Genomic DNA, 21,455 nt, shown 5'->3' on the forward strand with positions numbered 1-21,455 from the left:
CCGACGAGTTGTGCAGCCACCCCAAGCTCCACACTCGGCGCCCTCCGTTATGACGTACAGCGAGGCGCTACGAAGTCCCGGGCCAGCGATGCGAGCCTTTTCCCCCATCGCTCCTGTGCAATACCTGCAGGAGCCAATCGCAACAGCACCCTCCGTGCCGCAGGAGTTCAGGCCCCCCGTGAGCAAAGCGCACGTTTGGCGTACGCCAAACAATCGGCCGCTCTGTTACCACTGCGGAGAGCCTGGCCATATCCTCCGCCACTGCCCCTACCGCAGGATGGGTTTAAGGGGGTTTTCACCTGACTCACCTCGACCACGCTACGGTGAAAGACCACGGGATATCGAACAGTACTTGGCTGAAAATGTGCAATCTTCGACCTTGCAGCGACGCCAGTCCCGATCGCCATCCCCAAGGCGGTTCTCTTCGCCCGGCCGCCCGTCATCCTCTGGCCAGTTCAGAGGTACGTCCCCACGTCGGCAAAACTGAAGACGGTGTCCTCTGGGTGTAGGACCGCCGCTGCCGCAGACAGTGAACAGCCTCCATCCGACGATTTTATGCGACGACCCCACCCGCCGACCTTAAAGACGATCCCAACGCCGACCTCACCGACGACCTCAGCGACGACCCCATCGACGACGGCACCAAAAACCTCGCCGACAAATTGTCAAACAATTGTTTCCGCCGCCGAAATTCTTGTTGCCGCCGATGGCTATGACGTATCTGCACTCGTCGATACCGGAGCCGACTTTTCTGTCATGAGTAGTAACCTAGCCGCAACCCTCAGAAAGGTTCTAACACCTTGGCATGGGCCGCAGATACGCACAGCTGGTTGCCATGTGGTAACGCCGGTTGGCGTCTACACCAGCCGTATAAAGATCCGCGGTGCAACTTTCACTGGCTCCTTCGCCGTGCTACGAGAGTGCTCTAAAGAACTGATTCTCGGCATAGACTTCCTTATAGAGTATGGGGCGGTCATCAACCTGCACGAGCAATTGGTATCGTTTTCGACACAGCCAGCCGTTGATACCGACCCCGAGCCGCACAGAGCACCATTACGCATCTCTGATGACCACACAACGATACCGCCGAGAGCAAGCAAGTTTGTCACAGTCCAGTGTGTTACCAGCTCCGGTACTCGGGGCATTGCCGAAGCGAATATGTCGCTGCTACTGTCTCGGCAAGTTTGCGTTGCTCGCGCCCTTGTCGACCTTGTTCACGCGCGTACCACGCTCTTAGTGACCAACTTTAGTTGTGAACCCCAACATTTGACGAAAAACGCGGTGATTGTCCATTTTGAAGAACTTGGCGAACATGCCGGCCAATGTGCCTTACCAACAATGGCCCCCGAAATAGTTGAACAGGACACTGCAACAGCCATTAGGACCGACGTGAACCCTGACATTCTGACCAATCAGAAACGCCGCGTGGAAAGCCTTATTGACTCTTTCCGCGACTGTTTTGCATCAACATCCAAGGTTCGCCAGACGCCAATAACTAAGCACCGTATTATCGTCGACAGTGACCAGAGACCGCTATGTCAGCGTCCTGATCGTGTTTCGTCGAAAGAGCGCGATGCTATCCGCCGCCAAGTTGCCGAAATGCTCCACGACGACGTCATACAACCATCGACGAGCCCCTGGGCGTCACCTGTTGTTCTCGTCGCAAAGAAGGACGACAGCCTACGGTTCTGTGTAGATTATAGACGTCTCAATAACGTTACCAAAAAAGATGTCTATCCACTGCCGCGCATTGATGACTCATTAGACCGCCTCCGCCATGCTACCTACTTTTCGTCACTCGACCTTCGTAGCGGTTATTGGCAAACCGAGGTCGACGAACGTGACCGAGAAAAGACCGCCTTCGTTACTCCTGACGGACTGTACAAATTTAAGGTGCTTCTTTTCGGCTTGTGTTCAGCCCCTGCGACGTTCCAACGTACGATGGACACCGTACTAACTGACCTGAAGTAGCAGTCCTGCCTTGTCTATCTCGACGACGTCGTGATTTTCTCCGACACGTTCGAGGAGCACCTGAAACGTTTGCGTGCCGTCTTCGAAGCAATTCGTTCTGCGGGTCTGTCTCTCAAGCCTGAAAAGTGCCACTTCGCATTTCGGGAGCTCAAGTTTCTTGGCCACATTGTGAGCGCTCAGGGCGTTAGCTCCGACCCAGAAAAGACCGCCGCCGTTGCTGCATTTCCCCAGCCAACAGATAAACGAAGCTTGCGGCGTTTCCTGGGGCTTTGCGCCTATTATCGGAGGTTCGTTCAAATCTTCTCCAAGCTCGCAGAGCCGCTGACCCGCCTGACAAAAGACTCCGAACCCTTTTTCTGGGGCCAAGATCAGGAAAAAGCTTTCATAGAGCTTAAGGCCCGACTCCAATCTACGCCTATCCTTGCCCACTTCGACGAGCAGGCCGACACGGAACTGCACACAGATGCCAGCAATGTGAGCCTTGGTGCGGTGATTGTGCAGTGGCAAGACGGTGTGGAACGCGTGATCGCATACGCAAGTCGCACTTTGTCCCGTTCCGAAGTGAATTATTCCACAACGGAAAAGGAGTGTCTCGCTGTTGTGTGGGCAATCACAAAATTTCGTCCATAACTGTACGGCCGCCCGTTTCGAGTCGTCAGCGATCATCACTCCTTGTGCTGGCTTGCGAACCTCAAAGATCCATCGGGGCGACTTGCACGGTGGGGCCTTCGGTTGCAAGAGTTCGACGTCACCATCGTGTATAAGTCGGGTCGGCAACATAGCGATGCAGACTGTCTCTCCCGAGCTCCTCTTCCGTGCACACCAGATGAGTCCGACGACGATTCTGCTTTCCTCGGCGCTGTCACCACATCCGACCTTGCCCACCACCAGAGGGCCGACTGCGAACTGCTGCCTCTAATCGAGTACCTCGAAGGAACCGCTCCGTCTCCGCCCAGACTCTTCTCGCGCGGACTTTCGTCGTTTTGCTTAATTGATGGAGTCCTCTACAAGAAAAACTACGGTCCGACCGACACTGCGTATCTCCTCGTTGTCCCAACCGTGCTTCGTAAAGAAGTTCTCGCTGCATGCCACGACGACCTTTCTTCTGGCCACCTCGGTTTTTCCAGAACATTGGGACGCCTCCGCCACAAGTACTACTGGCCACGGCTTGCTGCGGTCGTCCAACGCTACGTTCGAACCTGCCGTGAGTGTCAACGACGGAAGGTACCACCGACAAAACCGGCCGGCCTTCTGAAGCCAATTGATCCTGCGCAAATCCCATTCCAACAAGTCGGCATGGACTTACTGGGCCCATTCCCGGTGTCCTCCATGGGAAACCGGTATATTGTTGTTGCCACGGACTACCTAAGCCGCTATTGTGAAACCAAGGCTCTTCCCCGTGGCACCGCGGCTGAAATTGCACAGTTCTTTGTTCACCACATCGTGCTTCGCCACGGCGCCCCCGTGGTTGTATTAACTGACCGGGGAACCGCGTTTACGTCGGCTCTTACACACGAGGTCCTCCGTCTTAGTGGCACCAGTCATAGAAAAACGACTGCTTACCATCCTCAAACGGATGGACTTACTGAGAGGCTGAACAAGACCATCACAGATATGATGTCTATGTATGTATCGCAACTGGGACGAAATACTTCCCTACATCACGTTTGCGTAGAACACCGCCCTCCAAGAAACGACGCGCTTCACCCCCTTCCGTTTGGTGTATGGCCGAGATGCCCTGACCATGCTTGATGCCATGCTGCTCCCGGATTGTACCCCCTCGTCTGTCCCAGGCGCTGACCAATTCGTTCGCGATGCAGAAGCCGCTCGCCACCATGCTCGACAACGCATTCGCCACCAGCAGACAACTGACGCCCGGCGTTACAACCTCCGCCACAGGGAGGTGATTTACCAACCCGGCGAGCACGTCTGGGTATGGAGCCCTATACGTGTGCGCGGTCGCTCTGAAAAGCTTCTGCCGCGCTACTTCGGTCCCTACGAGGTGCTACGTCAACTCAGCGATGTGAACTATGAAGTGTACCCGCAAGGAGTTGTCTGGTCTTCTCGCCCGCCCAAGTCTGAAGTCGTCCACGTGTCCCGCATGAAACCGTATTACGCCCGTTAGCCCCTCCCGGAGTTCACATTCAGTGCTGTCACCACACGCCATCGCACTTTCGGTGTCTCCACACTCTTTATCCCCCTTGCCGGAGGCATCGAGGCGATGCCTCTTGAAAGGAGGGGGCAATGCCACACTGCTCACATTCTGCGAGCGCCGCCATGCGGCCGAGCGGCATGACTGGGCTCGTGTGGGAGCGAAGAAGAGGACGTTCCCGTTCGAACGCGCGCTGCTGGGTTTCTGGCCTTCGGATTAACAAAAGCCCTTTTTTCGTGCCGCCCTACGTTTGTCGGCGACAATATCCGCGATCACCCAGCAGCAGTCGGTATTTTGTAATTCAAGTTTTTTTATTCAAAATCGTTTCGCATGGGTTTTTTATGGAGTCTTAACTGACCGTTCCGACAGCTGGAAGCACATTAAAAGAAGAATTTTGCGACATATCTGAATAGTTAACCACTACTACCTCCAATATTTTCATGACAGTGTCGTACAATTTTCTAATTAAAAAAAATTTCCCGAGAAAGTTGGAATTGTGGCCTGCGAGTTAGATGCGCTAGCAGTTCGGTTTCACTTTGTTTCTGGTGTTGAGATGCAGTGTTCGCGGATGCAATTCTTCGGAGGATAGCGATAATAGGTTAACGTCCATATAAGCGGAATTGGCCATCATTCATAGACCCCCCGACTGCGGTGGTACAGCGGTCAAGCGATGCGCCTTTGCCCTTCCATGGCAGGAGCTATCATCGGTGGGACTTATGCTCTTGGATTGGGATGCGATCCAGGTTGATCTTCCCGAGCAGCGTGTCACGATAAATTAAGCTGGCTCCTGGCACGTTGGGCAGTTAACCAACCTGCCACAAAAAAGGCTTCAGACAGACAGACAGACAGACAGACAGACAGACAGACAGACAGACAGACAGACAGACAGACAGACAGACAGACAGACAGACAGACAGGCAGACAGACAGACAGACAGACAGACAGACAGACAGACAGACAGACAGGCAGACAGACAGACAGACAGACAGGCAGACAGACAGACAGACAGACAGACAGACAGACAGACAGACAGACAGACAGACAGACAGACAGACAGACAGACAGCGGCCAGCGCCGAAGAAGAGAAGGAAGACAAATCTACCGAAGCCCAGATTTGCGTTGTGTTGCCAAAGATTGTGGCCCACCATATTTATTGTTTGATATGCCTATTTATACTGCATATAAACAAGTATAATAAATACCATGCTGAAAAAAATATTCAGGGGGGTACTTTGTTGACGTAACGTGCGGTGAGTAGGCCTTTAGCGCGGTGTTGCTGCTTGTGTCACTGACGTGTGGTAAGATGATGATTAAGTACACAATTGTTTGTGTGTCTAGTGACAATAGAGGGCGGTTGGGAGGCATCCGTCTGACTCGAAGCCTTTCCGCAAACACTCTCCAACGTCTTAGACAAGGAGAAATACAGATGCCTTGGCAGGATGGATGGTGCAACAAGGAAAAGCTTTGGGCTAGTTGGTCTCACACATATAAAAAGTAAAAGTACCGCGACTTCAGAACAGGACAGAACAAGCGGTCCTGTCCAGACAGGTACCGCTTGCCCTGTCCACCTCGTCTCACCTACTGTTCTGAAGTTGCGGTTCATTTATATTTACACATGAAAGACGGTGGTTCTCATCATCCCACCATGCACAAAGATGCTGGAGACACTGGAGGATGTTTGGGAGACATCCGCCTGATTTGACGCCTTTCCGCAAGCACTCTTCATCGTCCTAGACAAGGATAACTACATATGCGTTGGCAAGGAGTAGCGTATACTCGTTCGTACGTTTGGCTGCGGAACGGGAGGATGGTGGTTCGAATCCCATCGTGCAAAAAGAAGCTGGAGACACTGGAGGGTGCTTGGAAGACAAGCGTCTGATTCGACGCCTTTCCGCAAACACTCTCTATCGTCCTAAACAAGGAGAACTACATATTCGTTGGTAAGGAGTAGCGTATACTCGTTAGCACGCTCTTCTGTGGAACGGAAGGATGGTGGTTTGAATTCCACAGTGCAAAAAGATGCTGGAGAGAGTGGAGGGTGTTTGGGAGTCATCCGTCTGATTCGACGCCTTTCCGCAAACACTCTCTATCGTGCTAGACAAGGGGAGAACTACATATGCGTTGGCAAGGAGTAGCGTATACTCTTTAGCACTCTCGGCTGTGGAACAGAAAGATGGTGGTCCGAATCTCACCATTCACAAAGATTTTTTTTCTTATCTATTTGCTGGATATAACGGATGCCGGACAGATCCATGTCCACGAGTGTGATCCTTTAAAGGCTTTCGCCATAAAACATTCGTGGTTTAGTGAAAGCGTCCCCGTCTCGCATGCCGGAGGCCTGCGTTGACCTCCTCGGTGACCTCCTCGGTGACCTCCTCCATGATCTCCTGGTGACCTCCTCGGAAAGGGGCTTTGTAGCGACCACAGAACGGTGAGGTGCCGAGCCAGCTCCGACTTGAAGAGGGAACTGAAGAAATTAGTAAAGCGAAAGCCTGTTAACGAGTTAGCGGTGAGAGGGAATATAGAGGAATTCAAGATATCGCTGCGTAACACATATTCTGCTCTAACTGATTAAGACATTTTTTATGTTCATACAATGAACGATTGTCTGACAGGTATCATTAAAGAGTGCGCAGTAGAAGTAGGTGGTCGGCATGATCGGCACTATAAGGGCAAGCTATATCAGGAGAGGAAATATCTGATCAAGAAACCCAAAGCATAAAAGCGTCTAATCCTACAGACAGAATAGGACTGGAAAAGCTATCAAAGTTAACAAACAAGCTTAAGGTAGCCAATGTAAGAAAGTTTAATGCCAAGAGAATCGAGTATACTCTAAAGGACAGTGGTAGCCTAAAACCGTAGAAGAGAAAACTAGCCATTGGTAAAAGAACAGATATATGCGTTGCGAGTCAAAGATGACAGTGTTGCTTGAAACATGGATATGATAGGCAATGTAGCCGAAGAGTTCTACACAAATCTATGCAGCAGCCAACGTAATCAGAACGTTATTGAGAAAGGCAGTAGAGCACAGCAATGGAACACCCCACTAGTAGCAAAAGAGGAAGTACATAAAGCTTAGGGAGAAGTGCGAGGTGAGAAAGCAACTGGTGAGGATGAGGTTACACCAGATCTGCTGAAGGACAGAGAGGAATTGGGCTAGAGACACTAGCCACCCTGTGTACGCACTGCCTTATAACCTGGATTATGCCAGAAGCTTGGAAGAAAGGTATCATTATGTTAATTCATAACAAAGCAGACCTCAGGTAGTCGAAAAATTACGAGCCGGTCAGCTAACTGTCCGTTACCTAAAAAGGTTTTACTGAATTAACCGCTAAAAGAGTCACAACAACCTTAGGCTTCAATAAACCAAATATTAAGGCAGGCTTTCTTAAAGGATACTGCCCAATAGACCAATAAAGATGGATGTCAGGTAGAGAGGCACGATCTAGCCACTGCTATTCCTCGGAGGTTTACTAGAGCTATTCCGAGGCCTGGATTGGGAACAATCGGGGATGAGAGTTAATGGAGAATACCTAAGTAAACAGTAATTTGCTGATGACAGTGCTTTGTTAAGATACTCAAGAAATGAACTGCAAAGCAGAGGCAGAGGAAAATGGTTGGTCTAAAAATTAACATGACGAAAACCAACTTTCTGTTGAAAGTCTCGCAAGGTAGCAGCAGGTCAAAATTTATAGCGAGGTCCTTTAAGTGGTGACGGGATACGTCTACTTTCGGCAGGTAGTGACAGCTGATACGGATCATGATAAGGAAATAATTAGAAGGATAAGAATGAAGTGGATCGCATAAGGCCGGTTCTCTCAGATCATTAACAGGCGTTTACCAATATCCCTCAAGAGAAAACTGTGCAACAGCCGTATCTTACCGGCACTCACCTACGGGGCAGAAAAGTGAAGGTTAACAAGAAAGGGTTCAGCTTAAGTAGAGGGCAACGCGGCGTACTCTATGTGAAAGAAACAGCTGAGAGTTTGCCAGTATGTTAAAATCAGCAGCTGTGACATGTCGTGTGAACGCGCCATGTACAGAACGCACTATGGCGATCAAAAGTTTACGAAACGCACACGCGCGGAAAACAAATCGCCGCTGTGAAATGATCCACTCGTGTGAAATGTGTCAAGGCAAGAAGAGAGATGCATGCCCTATCCACTGGTAACAATACGCGCGAAGCGGACACGAGTCAGGGCCACAATAAACGATTTTCTGACCACACGTATTCCTTTATATCTTGGTCACAATAGTTCATGCTTGCCCTACTAACATCCTACTCCCATGTAGCGTAAGGGTCGGCTGATGTTGTATTCTGATATATCGGTCACCTGTTTCTACTCTCTCTTCAAGAAGGAAATCTGGTGGAGCTGCAGTAAAGAGGCACCCATATTATGAGGGGGTCAAACAAAGCATTACGCGGAAGACTTCAGTTGGCTCTTTCTGGTTGCCAACAAGCAACTTTTGGGGAGGAGTAGTGGAAGGGATTCACCGTTACCGGGTCTCCCAGAAAAAAAGGTTCCTTTAAGTTATTGCGATGTTCGCGCACATCTTATCACGTAGATGACGGCTATCCTGCCAGCATTGACAAGTAGCTATCTAGGGATACAATCGATGGCGCCTTATGGTGTGCTCAATGCTTTATTGCATATCTGCCCGCCATAACCTTTCGGTGCCTCTTCCTGTTTCCTGAGTGTTACAAAGAGGTACTAAATCATCCAATGAATCTTAGTCGTTGAGCTGCACGTCTCGAGAATATGCAATGTCTAACGAACGCGCTCCAGTATAGCTATGCCACGAAAAAGAACCCGCATGATGTGCAGGGTGTATAAAACATATGGCTATCCTTTCATAGCCTCGCAAGTAGGCTAAACGTCTAGGTCTTTTTCGCATCTCTCCAGTAGCACGTGATAACCAATCTTCTCAAACATAGCTGACGATAAGAAAATATACTTTGAGTCTCTATTCCTCAATAGGACGGAGACAATTGTCGGTGGCTGCTTTCCCTTCGATTCACAGCATTGTTTTGAGCCCGTTTACTATATCACATAGTTCTACCTTTGTATCTGGGGTTCTTCCGTCCAGAGGCAAATTTTCAACCTGCTAGGCTAGTCCCTGCACTATTCCAGGCTCCCAGGACGACGGGGGGAGAGTCACACTGTTATCGGCCAGAGCTGTCTGTCAAGGGCCCTCTTCTAGACACACATCTATATGAATCGCGTGAAAAACGCTCTCAGTCACGGTGTGAAGGACAATGACACTCTAATATTCGCTTTTTTCAGGATTATCCATCTTCGCAAACCCACCACCGTACGCTTCAGAAAGCCTTGCTTACGGAAGCGCTTTAGTAAACGGTTTGTGAATGCATACGCTCCGTAGCAGCAACACCGCCGAAAAAAAGCGGCGTCTTATTGCTGCGAGGATGCGGCAGTCAAAGTGGTAAGGTGGTTTATTCTCTTTTTCTTCGCTATAGTTTTTTTTCCTTCCTTTTAAGGACGGTTCAAGGTTGCAGCATAATGCTCATATGTATAGTTTTGTTCAGGATATTCTGAAATGCTGCAGTAATTTTCACAGCTTACGCAATATGCTTACATTTTAAGGAGCCACATCTTCATCGATAACCGGTCGAGAACAAAAAAACTTTTCTGAGTATATAATGGAGCGCATGGATGAAATCGTTGCTCCTAAATTCGGCCTAAAAACATGGCGCAACAGCATGAAAAACTGCAACCCTTTGTACTATAACTCAGCCGAAATATCCTCAAGCATTTGCGAAGAAACAGCGTCAAAAATAAATATTCATCCAACTTTCCTATAGGAAATACAAATTCAGTAAAAATAAATGTTATGATAATAAATAAATGTAAGGCAATATTAGGCGCAGAAGAAAACCAAAATTCATAGCATTGATACTGACCTAAACAAGAAACAACCGAATTGTACCGGTGTGAGAACAATATAATGATTCATTAATAAAAATACCAAAATACCGAAAGTCGAAATTTAAGAATTAGAATATAGGTATGACCAGACTTATGGCGAGAAATATTTTCTAGATTTGTTGAACGAAAATAAAATCGCAAATTAAAGGCATGTAAAGTTTAAATCTCGAAAACTTAAATTTTGCAAACTGCATTCAAAACGTAGCCAGGTATATTGTCGATGGACGGGAAGTGCATGTGAAAGAATATTTGTTTTCTTCCATGTTGAAATAAAAAATTCCACAATGAAAAAATACATGAGCTCCATACAAAGTCGGTTCAGAATTCCGCAAGGAATTTTTTTTTTAAGTATTCAGAAAAAAAATTTTTTGTCCAGAGATCTAAAAAACGTGACCTCTGAATTTAATTGCAATAATTTGTTTTAATAAGAGAGTGCAAGGAGGCGATGTCACAGGTGTTTCTTTGAGGTGGAGGAGCTGAGACAGAGAGCCCCACCATAATGTAGTCCAAAGGTCAAGAAGCATTCAGTCATTTTTAATAGTTTGGGCAATGCAACAGTAAAGGAAAAATAAGATCAGAGTTTTGTTTCTGAAGGTATCATGATCGGATCAAGTATTTGCTTTAGACTTTGTTCTGCATCTGCTCTGCTCTCTATCAGCGCCTTCACGCGCAAGTACTTGCACTTAATTGGACAAGCGGACTCCCTGGACTGTATCACCTGCGGCGTTCTAGAGACTATGGAGCATGTTTTTGTGACCAGTCGAACATATGTTCGAGAAAGACTTATGCTAGCATCTGCTTTCAAGTCTTTTGACACCAGGCCCCTCTCGGAGGATTTGATCCTCGGCGCTTGGCCAGATTGTTCGAAAACTGTACAGGCAACGCGAGCGCTCTCACGCTTTTTAAGCGACACGGCCCTTGACTCGCGTTTGCGCTGTTAGGGTGTGCCTTGTCTTTCTTGTGTTCATTCATCCGCCTCCTCCCATCATCTTTGTCCCGCATCCTGACGCTCATTTTTTGCTCCTCTTCCCTTTCCCCAGTGCCGAGTAGCAGGCGAGATATTCATTTTGCGGCCAATCCCTCTGCTTTTCCCGTGTATAAACTCTCTCTATCTCTCTTTCGCTCAGTGCCTTCCTTCTTCAGGTTATGAGTGTGCCCGTCTCTGTAGCGTAAAACACATCTACACCTTCGTGTGGCAAGGGACAAAATTTGTTGTGGGACAATAGAAAGAAAAAAAAACACGTTTCCCTGCCCGTTCAAATAAGTATAACGGGCTTCGTGCGCAAAGGGAGTGCTCCAAAGACAGTTTCCCTGGAGATGGAATGAGCAGAAATTCCACCGATATCTATGTCGACTGTAAAATGAACAGAGTTTCGCCGCTTTATAAAGGAGTGAAACCACGCTCGCCTTGATATAGGACGGTAAGACAGTTTCGAAAGATCTTTGCAGATATTTTGCCAGACTAAAGCAGCGCCAAAGGGATAAGAACCCCTTAGCGCATGTTTACTGATAATTACTCTTTCCGCTCTCTGTAGAGGTTAATTATTATTCTTCACTCGGGTATTACTCCGCTCGGTTGCCAAATTCATTTCCTAGAATGGTAGCTATATCATTAGCCATAGAAGCGCAAGGTACTAAAGGTATATGTCTATTGTTCTTCAAGCACTCTGACGGGCCGTTACGCCAGCTAGCCCGGAACTGAGTATTCCTCCTAAATGTGGGCGCTCCTCTGTTCCTCTATCTTTCAGCTGCGACAAGGAACTTTTACATGGAATTGGTCAAGAGGCTTCCAAGATACGAGGTGACTTCAAAACTAAGTGCATTCGCACATTGCACTGCATGCAAGCCCCGCCCCCAAGAGGTTGGCGTTTCCGTTCTAAATGATAAGGTAGCCATGAACGGAGGACCTAGTTGATAAGAAAACATACATTTACGCCACATCAACGCACAACTATTAAGCGGAACACCACTTCTCTCTATTTTTTGCTCTCCTAATGTTGTTAAAAGGGACCGAAATATCTAACTTTAAAAATCTTAGGTCACCTGGTGCGCACCCCATAACATAACATGTAGCGTAGGAGAGAGAAAATAACGCTCCTTTTTGCGCTCCTGGCAATCTATCCACAACGATTTTGCGCGTCGTATAAAATGGCCTGCTACCATCATTTGCATCGCGCCTGAAATCCGTAAGTCGAGATTTTTATGACACTGAAAAACTTCAAAATGAGCGTGACTTTAGGCAAACACCGCCAGTGGGACAATCCCTTTTTAATGCTTCTTCTAATATTGAACCTTGTGGACGCTTATAGGACGTTCAGCTCTTCTTCTGCTTGCTGGTGCACTAGAGTAGTTTTCGTCGCAACATTTTTCTCTCGTTCCCCTCTTAGGGATGAGCTAAAAAGGAATATTCCCAAGCCTTGCTCAGTTATGCCAATTGTTATTCTAATGTGCAAGGACTAAAGTAGGAGAAAACTTTTATTACAGCATTGTACTCAATTTGGAGACGGAGGTGGGGATGGTCGTTGCGCTGCGTGGCAGTTCCTATTCCCAAGCAGCAGTAATTGGCCCAACATTGGAACTACATTGGCAAAGCTGGCCCTATAAAGAACCAGGATCGGACACTCATGTTGCAATATTGGGCCGATGACCTGTGCTGCTTGGGTTACGGGACGTCATAGGCCGCCGTCGCTGCCCGTGCTCTCTGCACCATGGGCCGCTGGGCCTCCAGGTCCTTGCTGGACAGGGCCACCTCCCAGCCCTCCCTAGTTGGCTGACCTATAAAGGCTGTATGTGTATATTACTGGCCGGCCCACACCATGTGGTATAGGTCAGCACACTGTCCGCAGAATCTGCACCTACCCGTGAATGTAGGGTCCACGTGATTTTGTACGGCTGGATTTAAGAAAGACCCGGTTTGTAGCCGTCTAATATGGCACTCCTCGGTTCTGTCGATACCCTTGGCGGGTCCCGGGAGGACCCTCCTGCAGAGGCGTGGATGATTTGTAATATCCGCGTAGGAGATTAGCGGGATTAATAGAATTGCAAGGGCTAGAGGGAATGACTGCAGCAGAGGACTGAACATTATCTCAGTATTAGTGGTCTTGGTACTTCCGCAAGCTTCTAATGCGCAAATAGCGCTCAAAAATAAGTAATCATCCACGGCTAATCAGTACCCACCGCTGCAGTTTGCCTCCTGCACTACACTCTGACTCTGATATGTGGAATTCCATGGAATAACAAGCGAATAGCTGATAATTAAGTAACAGCACATATTAGGCAAATTATAGTGAGGGAAATAAACATTTCCTACAAAAGTTGCGGTCTGACCCGCCGCGGTGGCTCAGTGGTTAGGGCGCTCGGCTACTAATTCGGAGTTCCCGGGTTCGAACCCGACCGCGAAGGCTACGTTTCGATGGAGGCGAAACGCTAAGGCGCCCATGTGCTGTCCGATGTCAGTGCACGTTAAAGATCCCCAGGTGGTCGAAATTATTCCGGAGCCCTTCACTACGGCACCTCTTTCTTCCTTTCTTCTTTCATTCCCTCCTTTCTTCCTTTCTTCTTTCATTCCCTCCTTTATGCCCCGCCGCGGTGGCTCAGTAGTTAGGGCGCTCGACTACTGATCCGGAGTTCCCGGGTTCGAACCCGACCGCGGCGGCTGCGTTTTTATGGAGGAAAAACGCTAAGGCGCCCGTGTGCTGTGCGATGTCAGTGCACGTTAAAGATCCCCAGGTGGTCGAAATTATTCCGGAGCCCTCCACTACGGACCTATTCGTTCCTATCTTCTTTCACTCCCTCCTTTATCCCTTCCCTTACGGCGCGGTTCAAGTGTCCAACGATATATGAGACAGATACTGCGCCATTTCCATTCCACCAAAAACCAATTATTATTATTCCCTCCTTTATCCCTTCCCTTAAGCCGTGGTTCAGGTGTCCAGCGATATAAGAGACAGATACTGCGCCTTTTGCTTTCCCCAAAAAACAATTATTATTATTATTATCTGTCACGCCAGCCACAAAGAACTGCGTCACTCTCCTAAGCGACAGTCTCCGTCATGTAGCCGAACACTGCAATAGCAATTCGGCAGACTGAAGAAGACCGGTTAAGTTTATAATGGGTACTTGTGCTATACAAAAAGGTTCAATTTAAATCAAATTAAGAGTAATCTGCGTGCCAAAACCCCTTTCCATTACGAGGTTTGACATTGCATCTCATTGTCTATACTCAACACGTTTAACTGTGTATCGACCTACAAAATTTTCTGCCACGTCAAATACTGGAACAGCCAACAGTTTAACGATATCAGAGCTTTCTCTGCTGCAACGCCGTCAAAGACTGGAAACCAAAAAAGAGGCGAGACAACAGAGTATGAAATGTTACCGTATGAAAAATTCACACCAATCTGCGAACCTTTCAGTTCTCAAAAAGGGTACTGACCCCCCCCACCCCCCCTCTTAATTCTCTCTTATACTTTTCGCTAATTTCACGTAGCCGGTCTCCAGCAGTCCGCTTCGTGCCTCTTGCTACCGTTGTCGTCATCGGGGGTAGCAAGCTGGCCCTCGATCAAGTGACTTCTCCGTGCACGCAACTAATGCATCGCACGTTGTGGTGTCTTCATTGTTGTAAGGCGGTGCACAGTAGCAAGAACGTGCTGCCAAGCAGTATGATGCAGCTTGCATTCGTTCCCACGTTTGTTACCATGTTATTTCCTTGAAAGACTTTTTTCAGTGGACAGAAGCTATTGAGAGCAAGCATTAAATGCCGCCAATCAAAAATCGAGGCACAGGTTTCGCTAACGCTTGCAGAGTTCACAGTCATCTGAAATTCAGGTATGCCTGAATTTGAAGTTCTTTTAAGCTTTTATGTATAGCTTTGAGTAAGCCTTTAGGGGTGGGCGCTTTGGTGTACGGCTGCAACGACACGCAAGTGCTCGTAATGCCTAAATGCACGCCAGTGCAGTGTGCCAAACGTAAATGCTAATCAACGAATTACTTCATGTGCAAATTTTCAAAGAAGCCGCTCTAATCCTTTTTTTTTGGCGCAAAAACTGCACCAGCAAAATTTGGGCCTTTTATAAAATGAAATAGCCCTATTTCATTTTCCGTGCGTTTTTCCTCCCATGGATGCCACCAAAGCTGACACAAGCGTATGAATTTTAATCATTACTTTAGGTCAGCAACATATTTATATTAATCTTCCAAGGTAACCTTCTCTCACTGGAGAACAACTAACAAGAGGTCGCAAGTAGGCATGAAACACGCCCCCAGACTTCTCCACCCGTTGCAATTCCTTTGCCCTAAAGTTCGTACTTTTCTGAGACTCAGCTGTTTCGGCCAAATATGGCCTTTGATAAAGCCCTATTGTAAGCTGTAGATAAGTGTACACTGATAACGTCGTCCAGAGTTTTCCCATAAAAAGCCGCACTGCCAAACGCGTTCATCATAAGACATCCAGAATGGAAGGCCGCTCAAGCAGGCTCCTTGTGGCAGTAGGTCTGCTTCTAGTGGAAGGCAGCTACCCTACCCAAGGTCTGAATTTTACACCAGCAAGCAATGGTTCTTCCTATGGGCCTGGTACGTTACCTTGCACTATTTCGTCAGCCGACTACCTTTTTTTTACTGTGCCCGTGCAAGCATTTATGCTCTCCTTTCGAGGAAGGTCAGAAACTGCGCAGAAAGAAAAGGAGGGAAAGTAAAAAAACGAATGAACTAACTAGCTCACATAAATCTCCTATTGAAGCATATTCAAAGAAGTTTCAGAAAAAAATTTAATATTAACTCACGAAGCATTGCAATTCTCTTGCTGTGAATTCTTCCACTCTTAATGATGATTCTGGATAACTTTTCTGCCTAGCATGAACAGATTCATGGCACGCTTTTGATGGATAGGAAAGGAGTGTGTGTATTCCGATAAATGCGTGACGAAGCCAGGAAACATAAAAGGAAATAAAAATTGATGTAAACTGCTTCTATTTTGTGTATTGGCAGGTAAATTGGTATTAATTCAAATGTATCGACGAAACCGAAAGAAAAATCCACTTTTCCGGAATAATATCTACCTCTTACAAAGTGTCAGATTGTAATACATGTGGGATAAATGGCTAAAAACAGGCAGCACACGGTTGAAAAAACAATAGTATAGCATTTCAAATGCAAGGCGCCACGGGCTTCCGCTACCTGACCGTTGTGTTCTTTTTCCCGTAGAGGTTTGACGCCAGTACTGCAGTGTTGAACACATGGCAAAGTGTCAAGAGTTCGCAGAAGTCTGCGATGATTCCAGCGGCTATGCGATGTGCGTAGCTATGTGAAAGCAACGATCGAGCACGTACAACAAATGCCCGATCGTGCACCCAGCTCCACGTAAGAATTTGATTAATAGTATGTCACTCATGGGCGACCTCAATGCGAAAGTGGGAAAGAAGCAGGCTAGTGACCATGAGGCAGGCGACTATAGGATAGGTTCTAGGATTAGCAAGGGAGAGATATTAGTAGAATTCGCAGATAGAAACTGTCCCTAGGAATAGCAAGGGAGAGCTATTAGTAGAATTTGCAGATAGAAACTGTCCCTAGGAATAGCAAGGGAGAGCTTTTAGTAGCATTCGCAGGTAGAAATTGTCCCTAGGAATAGCAAGGGAGAGCTTTAGTAGAATTTTCAGATAGAAACTGTCCTTAGGAATAGCAAGGGAGAGCTATTAGTAGAATTCGCAGATAGAAACTGTCCCTAGGAATAGCAAGAGAGAGCTATTAGGAATATTCGCCGATAGAAACTGTCCCTAGGAATAGCAAGGGAGAGCTACTAGTAGAATTCGCAGATAGAAACCGTCCCTAGGAATAGCAAGGGAGAGCTATTAGTAGAATTCGCAGATATAAACTGTCCCTAGGAATAGCAAGGGAGAGCTATTAGTAGAATTCGCAGATAGAAACTGTCCCTAGGAATAGCAAGGGAGAGCTATTAGTAAAATTCGCAGATAGAAACTGCCCCTATGAATAGCAAAGGAGAGCTATTAGTAGAATTCGCAGATAGAAACTGCCCCTAGGAATAGCAAGGGAGAGCTATTAGTAGAATTCGCAGATAGAAACTGTCCCTAGGAATTGCAAGGGAGAGCTATTAGTAGAATTCGCAGATAGAAATAATTTACGCATCACGAATACCTCCTTCCGCAAACGAGAGAACAGGAAATGAACCTGGAAGAGTCCTAATGGTGAGAATAAAAATGAAATTGAATTCATACTATGCACTCACCATGGTATCGTCCAGGATGTGGAGGTCCTCGGAAAGTTGCGTTGTAGCGACCACAAAATAGTAAGTTCTCGAATTAGATTAGCCTTGAAGAGGGAACGGAAGAAGCTAGTGAGAAGGAGGTCCATTAATGAGCTAGTGGTAAGAGGGAAAACAGATGAATTCTGGATTTTGCTGCAGAACAATTATTCGGCTTTAACTGAGAAAGACGATCTTAATGTTGATACAATGACAACTATCATTACGGAGTGCACAGTAGAAGTAGGCGGTAGGACGGTTCAACAGGATACCGGCAATCTCTCTCAGGAGATGAAAGACCTGATTAAGGAACGCCAATGCATGAGGGCGTCTAACCCTACAGACAGGATAAAACTAATAGAGCTATCGAAGTTAATAAAGCGCAAGGTAGCCTACATAACGAACCTTAATATGGAGAGAATCGAGCTAGGTCTAAAGAACGGAGGTAGCCTTGAAGCGTTGAAAAGGAAACTAGGCATTGGGAAAAATCACGTGTGTGCGTTAAGAGACAAGGAGGGAAATGTCATTGGCAATGCGGGTAAAATGCGAAGAAAAGTAGCCGAAGATTTCTGCACAAGTTTATACAGTAGTGAATGTAATTAGAGCGTTAACGAGAGAGACAGTAGCGCACAGCAATGCGCGATCCCGCCCCTAACGTAAGATGAAGTAAACAAAGCCTTAGGAGCAATGCAAAGGGGAAAAGCAGCTTGGCAGGATCAGGTGACAGCAGTTCTGATGAAGGGCGGAGGGGAAATTGTGCTAGGAAAACTAGTCACCCTCTATACGCAATGCCTTATGACCTCGGCCGTGCCAAAAGCTTGGAAGAACGCCTAGATCATCTTAATTCTTAAGAAAAGAGACGCCAAGGACTTGAAAAATTACAGAATGATCAGCTCATTGTCCGTCGCCTACATGGTATTTAATAAGGTAATCGCTAATAGAGTCAGGGCCACATTTGACTTTAATCAACCAAATGATCAAGCAGGGTTTCGTAAAGGATATTCAACAGTAGATCATATTCACACTATCAATCACGTGATAGAGGAATGCGCCGAATATAGCCAACCCCTATATATAGCCTTCATTGATTACGAGAATGCATTCGACTCAGTGGAAACATCAGCTGTCATACAAGCATTGCGGAATCAAAGTGTAGAAGAGCCTTATGTGAAAGTGCTGGAAGATACCTTTATCAACTGTACAGCTACCGTAGTCCTCCATAAAGTCAGTAATAAAATTCCAATAAGGAAGGGCGTCAGACAAGGAGACACGATCTCGCCAATGCTATTCACCTCCTGTTTACAGGAGGTCACTCAGGAGATGAACTGCAATTCAAGATCCATGAGTTTGACAGACAGAGCAGTACGGTGGGTGTTAAAATTAATATGCAGAAAACCAAGGAAATGTTCAACAGTGTAGCAAGGGAACAGCAGTCTCGAAGTGGCTGGAGGGGCTGGAGGTGCTAAAGGGGATGGAAGAGCTAAAGGGGCTGGAAATGGGCAGGTAGTGACAGCTTATCCGGATCATTAAAGGGAAATCACTAGAAGGATAAGAATAGCGTAGAGCGCATATGGCAGGTTCTCTCACATCATGTATAGCAGGTTACCAATAACCTTCAAGAGAAAAGTGTATAACAGCTGTATCTTACCAGTACTCACGTACGTTGCAGAAACATGGAGGCTAACGAAAAGGGCTCAGCTTAAGTTAAGGACAACGCAGCGAGCGATGGAAAGAAAAATGATAGGTGTAACGTTAAGAGTCTGGTAGCGGGCAGAGTTGGTGAAAGAATAAACGCGTGATAATGACATCCTAGTCAAAGTCAAGAGGGACAAATGGGCTTGGGCAGGGCATGTATTGTGAAGGCAAGATAACCGCTGGTCCTTAAGGGTAAATGAGCTGTTTATGTGAAGGAAAGCTTAGCACAGGGCGGCAGAAGGTTAGGTGGGCGGTTGAGATTAAAAAGTTTGCAGGCATAGGGTGGGCGCAGCTGGCAAAGCGCAGGGTTAATTAGAGAGACATGGGAGAGTCATTTGCCCTGCAGTGGGCGTAGCCAGGCTGATGATGATGTTACAGCACGCTGCACCCTTCCTTTGACGTAGGATGTGTCCGGGAATTTTGAGATTTTCCAGTCGATGGCAATACAGGGACGCTATATGAGGAATCTATAAAGAACTGCTGCATGTCATCCCACAGAGGATTGGCGGTAACCGCTTCACGCGACAAGATCCATTAATGTGCGGAACCTCCCATCTCAATACGTTGTCGAACAGAGGACACCACGCTTAGTATGCATTTATACTATTTTTCTCTTCTTCTAACAAGAGTGCGATACCCTTGCCGTAATGTACAGTGCCATCGTTAGACTGCAAACAAGAAATTTAGCTGACAACCCAACTTTTTCATACTTCGGGAGTAATGGGATCAGTGGCAACACCTCTGTTTGAAGAGCCTTTCAGTTGCTGCCTAGTCCCGAAATTTTAAAGAAATTTTGGGATGCCTAGAATAAAACTGCGCAGAAAGCGATGAACGCAAATTTATGTGCCATAATGATATCATCACTCTAACTTCTACACTAAATTTTTAAAGCCCCTTCTGGAATGAAGAAGCATTTTTCTGGCTCAGATTTCGTCATATAAACGCGCAGCTCTAACAGCAAAGAGTTATACAAGAAGGAACAAGACACGTTTTTCTTTATCTAATACCGTATTATAAGCCTTCCTTTTCCGAACACTGTGTTCTAGAAGATTTCAGCACACCAAGAACGTAATATTCTCGGCAGCAGAAGGGTTGACACATAAACTGAAACCAGACGTGCTCGATTAGGCATAGTATAAAAATGCTCTTGTGATTTTTTGCGCAGTATAAAGTATCAGAGTGTGCTCAACAGGGCAAATGATTTTGATTCGAGGGTCACAAAAACTGAATGTTGGAACGCGTCAAAAGTTTTTTGCTTCTTCCAACAACTCATAGTGCTGGTTATTTGCGGGGATTTATTGATTTCTTATTGATTTCGGAGAGTACTTTCGAATCCTGCAATCATCAAGCAATCCGCAACCAAGGTACCCTGCAAGGCAAAACCTTGCAACTATGTTTGCACGATACGTTCGAGGACAACAATTTAGGTGCGACGCTCCAGACTTCCGGAATAAAGGAAATGTCAACCATATTCTACCCACGCTTCTGCAATGCGCGTGGACAAGGGGATTAAGAATACTTCGCCCTAGGTAGGCACTGCTGGACAAATGCAAGGCACCTTTCGCACTATGCAGCCGCCACGAGAGAAGGGCAGCTGTGCCAATCGGCTGCTCAATAAATGCAAGCAAGACATAAGGTTTGTAAAAATAGTCGGGCGGCTTAGCATTGCTAAGGAGCAGAAAATGTGCGAAAGCACAGGTTTTTGCAGGTGAATGTTTCACTCCCTCCTTTATCCCTTCCCTTACGGCGCGGTTCAGGTATCCAACGATATATGAGACAGATACTGCGCCATTTCCTTTCCACCAAAAACCAATTATTATTATTATGCCATCGCCATTTACCTGAAAGCCGGATCGCGGTGGCCTATGATCGAGGAAGCTAGTTAAGCGGGTCTTCGTCTTTTTATCGTGAATTCATATTTAACAAATATAGGCCGGCAGCCTATACTCCGGTGCCTCGTTTCTGCAGCAATGTTGTCAACGCACACGCATATTGCTCTATTCCCCTGTCTCTGCCATAGCGTTGTCCGCACCAACGCATGGAGCGCGCAGCCCTCTGCCACTACTGCCAAATAGCTCCAAGCGCGAATATGAGTTTGGTAGTAGTATGAGTTGATTACGCGGTGCAATGCACAGCATGAGCGCGTGTTAGAGTTTAACACGAGGCTTCTTCGGCTGCAGCGATAGCCTAGTGCTCTCGAGCAGTGGCCAGCGCAGCTAATCTGTTCTCTCCGCCGCGGGTTCAAATCCCAAACGCGTATTTTCATCTCACTTAATTCTCTTCACTTATTTCTCTCGGCAAAGTTCCTGAACAATCACAAGGTCCTGTTCGGGGTTTGTCAATCTAAATACGTGTTTTGCAATAATAGATGTTTCCAGCCCTGCACACAACTTCGGCCAGCACGGTGAGCAGTGCCGCCTTCGTGAAGGATTAGTTG

Source organism: Amblyomma americanum, chromosome 11 (genome assembly GCF_052857255.1).
Source record: "Amblyomma americanum isolate KBUSLIRL-KWMA chromosome 11, ASM5285725v1, whole genome shotgun sequence".
In the NCBI taxonomy this organism is placed as follows: domain Eukaryota; kingdom Metazoa; phylum Arthropoda; class Arachnida; order Ixodida; family Ixodidae; genus Amblyomma; species Amblyomma americanum.